Here is a 4653-nt window from a genome sequence, read left to right on the forward strand (position 1 = left end):
TATGCGAGTCCAAGCTGCTTTTTGGAATCTGGTGTTCGCAGTTTTCGCAACAGGTGCTTGATAGCATTGAAATTCTTCCGGCCAGAAAATGATAACGTCCCGTCCTTCACAAATTTGGTCATGGTTAACCTCATCGGCTATCCAAGACTGGAAAGCCAAACCAAATTTGCCAGCGTCCTCGCCTTGGAACGCCACGGCCATGCACTTGTCGTTGTCGGCCGCAGCACTCGGTGCCGTACGACGCCCCTCATTGAAGACCGCGGTCATCATGTTCATAGGTGGTGGGGATGATTGGCGCCAAGGTGAGCCAGGTGAGACGCGAACAGGTGCGATAAAACCACTATAAAGCGCAGGCTCTCTGATACGCGGGAACTGGTGGCGTCCTCACGAGGCCATGACGCATCAGGTGGCTGCAGGGCGGCCAAGTTCGCCACACTCTTAGACCATTTATCCAGCTGCACCAATTCCGTGTCACTTGAAGATAAATATTGTTTCGGTCAAAATATTTGAAACAAATTAGACGTAAGACGGATTGTCACCTAGCTGACAGCGTGATAAGTATTGTAACATTTCCTCTAATGAAAGACGTTGGGTTGGCAGCATAGACGCACAGGTGTCTCCAACCTGGGAGAAATTTCTCAACTCATATTTTCTTCTCTAGTTCATTTATCACATCAAATTTCAATAATTCAAAATTTTTACAGAGTGAAAATCACGCGAATAGTTACGTTGCACTTGTATTTTATGTTTTTCCAGTAAACGCAGTAGTTTGCTTTTCAGTGCGGTTGTTGGCGAAGCTTCGTACCAGTAGGCCACAGTTGTAGTTGTAAACAGTAAACACGGCCGAAAGCTTCCCACTCGAAGACTGTTTTCGACTTCAGCAAGGGAAAATGAACAACAGGCCAAGTACTTACAAGAAGTACAATATTGATTTGAACGAATTTAAGCCTGCTAGGACTTTGAACGACCAGTTATTGCGACGTGCACGTGAAGTAGAAGCACGACCGCCTAATGTTGAGGTTAGTAGCGTCCACACAACTTTCAATTTCTCTTAATTATTTTCCTATAAATCATTGTCTTGTAAGGTAATAACATTCTTTTTCTAACCTTCCATCAGGACGCTGTGAACGACGACGACAACAACAGTGACAGAAGCAGATCGAGCCTTAGTTCGCTCAGCGCCAGTGATGACCAGGACAGTCAGAGTGTTCGAAGTGAATCCTCAGCAGCAGATAACGGAGAAAGTGACCAAGAGCTACAGAGGGAAGCTGATACCGATGACGGAGGCAGTGAGAATGATGAAGAAGGAGGCAATAACTGTGATGATGATGGTGGTCGTGATAATGAAATGGAAAACTTTGATGAACCTCATGGCCAAGACGAAGTGGCTCCTGTCCCACCTGATGAAGATCCAGAAGACCCTAGACGAGTAATTTATCCTGGCTGCCCTATAACCAAGTCAGAAGGGACTCTGCTCATTATGACATTTGCTCTTCGGTTCGGCCTCAGTGATGCTGCTATTGAAAATTTGTTGCGAGTTATTGAGGCCCATCTGCCTTGTGAGAATGTCTACGGCTCACTCTACAAGTTCAAGAAGCACATGCCTCCAGCACCTGTCAATCCTGAAAGGGAATATTACTGCCTTCAAACAGACTGCCGGAGACTACTTCGCTTTGAAGAAGGAGAGGTGAACAAGGTGTGTGTGTGTAATCATGACAACAGGAAGAAAACTTTGGACATTCAGCAGAATTATTTCTCAACTTTGAAGCTAAAACCCCAACTTCTTAGCTTGCTTGAAAACAGAAAGCTTTTTGGCAGCCTACGCTGGGAGGATAGTGAAAGTGATGTGGTTAATGGACGGTTTTACAAAGAAGGCCTACTAGCACGAGGATTTGTTAGACGAAACCACAGCCTGACACTACAATTGAACACAGATGGTGTACAGGTTTTTGAGACGTCTCAAATACAGATGTGGCCAATACTAGTGCAGATCAATGAACTTCCATATAAGGAGAGGAAAGAGAACACAATTCTGTGCGGTTTGTGGCATGGAAGCAAACCAAACATGAATACATTCCTCACACCTTTTGTGGAAGAACTACGTTCATTGCACAATGATGGATTCCAACTACCTGGAGATGAACCTATTCTTTTCAAAGTTCATGTAATTTTGTGCACAGTCGACTCTGCGGCAAGGCCTACCATGCAAGGTCTGAAGCAATTCTCTGGGTATAATGGATGTTCATTTTGTCTTCACCCTGGTGAACAACTGCATGTTGGTGACAGGGGAGGACGATCCCATCTGTATCGAGGAGATAAGCAGCAAGCCAGAACACAGCTTGGTCATGCGGAAACCACAAGACAACTTCTGGAACAACGACAGAATGGTAGGGATGTCGATGACATTGATGGTGTGCAGGAAGCCGCTGTGCTTCTTCAATTACCTCTGTTCAATATTATTCAATCATTTGTGCCAGATTATTTACATGCTGTGCTCCTAGGAACTGTGAAAACTATGACATGTCAGTTTTGGCTCGATAGCAGGAGGGTATGGGTGGGGCCAGGGCCAGATGACAGGGCACAACATCCTTATTACATTAATCCGGCAATGTTAGAACAATTAGACAATTTGCTTGTGTCAATCAAGCCGCCCTCAGAGGTGACTAGGGTGCCCAGGCGGCTAAAGACATGTAGATGTATGTATAGAGGACACGAGTGGAAACAGTGGTTGTTATACTACTCTCTACCGTGTTTAAAAGGTATAAACTTTTCAGCAGAATTTGTAAACCACTGGTTTCTCCTAGTGTATGGTATTTCATGCTTTCTTAATGAGAACATCAGTGCCGAGGATTTCGAGAAGGGTAAGGAGGCCTTGAGAAAGTTTGTGTTAACAGCAGAAGCTGTATATAGTTATGAGATAATGAAATTCAATACTCATCTACTTCTTCACATTCCCAAAAGTGTGGAATGTTTCGGTGGGCTGTGGGCATGGAGCACCTTCACTTTTGAGAATTACAATGGGCTATTGGCAGACATGTACAGCTCCTCTCAGTCAACTCACTTGCAGATATGTAAAAATTATCTCCGGTACCAGGGATTAAAACCTGAAACATTAGCAACAATGGAAAATGTGCATGCCCCTCTCTGCTTAAAAGATACTTTAAATAGCATTAGATCTGGAAAAATTTCGAAGCTGGCATTTGAAGCTAATCGGAACCTTACATTATTTGGTTTTCCTTCACAGCAGGCATTGACTGTCCATCACCAAAACCTCATTGAAATTTGTCTTGGTGACATTCCACTTAAAACTGTTGCTAAATTTTACAAGAGATTCATTTACAAACATGTCCTTTACCATGTGGAGGACAATCAGTTGCTTAAGCAAAGGTTCAATAGCGTTGTCAGAACAAAAGATAATGATTTTATAATTATAACTCATATGCTCAAGGTCGAGACAAATGAGGAAAACCCTCGAGATTTTTGTGTTGTGTTGGGTGATGAGCTGCGACCAACAGGGGACACACTATGTTCTGATAGGGACTTGGGTATAAGTTCAGACAAATTTGTCACAATTGTAGAGCGGACGCAGAGATGCATTGCCATTAAACCACAGTCACTCGGAAGGAAATGTGTTTTGACTTTCTATCCGCATAATGGTGCAAAATTCTGCTGCTTTCCTCTGGCAAACAAATATGAGAGAGATTAAGTCTGCATAATATTTTTCCCCTTCTTTAAATCACTCGCCACTGTTGTTATAGTAGACATTGTTAATAATTTTACATGTTTAATTTCTGTTATGTTTCCAACTGTTTGTTTTGTTTATATCGATTTGTTAACAAAAATACCAAAATTTGAATTGTATTAAAACTTGTCTTCCAATATATCCAATTTTATGTTCTTTGCACCTGCCTAATTCCTTATCTTATTGTTATTGGCAAACTTCACAGCTTATTTCAAGTTTGCATCAACAGAAAATTTTCAAAGGTTTGACCAAAAAAAATGTCCACACACATGTACATATTACGGCGTTTTGAAGCACGGAGAACGACATATCAAAAGATGGCGAGAACTTTTTTTCAAAACTTTTTTAGTCAAGATCAAACTTTGAAAATTTTCGCACCCACAGAAAATTTTCAAAGTTTTGACCAAAAAAAATGTCCTTACACATGTACATATTTCGGCGTTTTGATGCACGGAGAACAACATATCAAAAGATGGCGAGAACTTTTTCCAACTTTCACTCAACATGGCTTTAGGGACTTAGAATATTTCAGTAGCCTACATTTATGGTGCGCCCGAGGCGGCTTGCCTACATTTATGGTAACCTCCCTACATTTAATGGTAACCTCCTTACATTTCTGTTCTGTGAGGGCTTCCCTCGCACAACCTTCTCTCATCTTTGCCGACGACGATGATCCCCTTTCCATTAACACTCTCTCCTGAAATCGACGCGGACACGGAGAAAGCGCACGATACGATAACGTACAAAGCCTCGCTCGCGAGTGTCACACACACACACGCACACACGCACGCACGCACGCACGCACGCACGCACGCACGAACGAACGAATCTGGTTTACGTTTGTTAGTGGCACGCCAGCATGTCTCTAACGAACCATTGTCTCCCCATCCATCCATCCATCCTACCCCCCC

The 4653-nt window shown here is 43.0% G+C and overlaps 1 protein-coding gene across 2 annotated transcripts in view; it reads left to right on the forward strand.

Annotated features, from left to right (window-relative positions):
• Positions 1–4653, forward strand: part of LOC113214797 (nucleolysin TIAR-like) — a 291722-nt gene that overhangs the window by 285864 nt on the left and 1205 nt on the right. The gene's annotated exons all lie outside the window — the stretch shown is intronic.

Source organism: Frankliniella occidentalis, unplaced genomic scaffold (assembly GCF_000697945.3).
Source record: "Frankliniella occidentalis isolate FOCC.00 unplaced genomic scaffold, Focc_3.1 Scaffold186, whole genome shotgun sequence".
Taxonomy (NCBI): domain Eukaryota; kingdom Metazoa; phylum Arthropoda; class Insecta; order Thysanoptera; family Thripidae; genus Frankliniella; species Frankliniella occidentalis.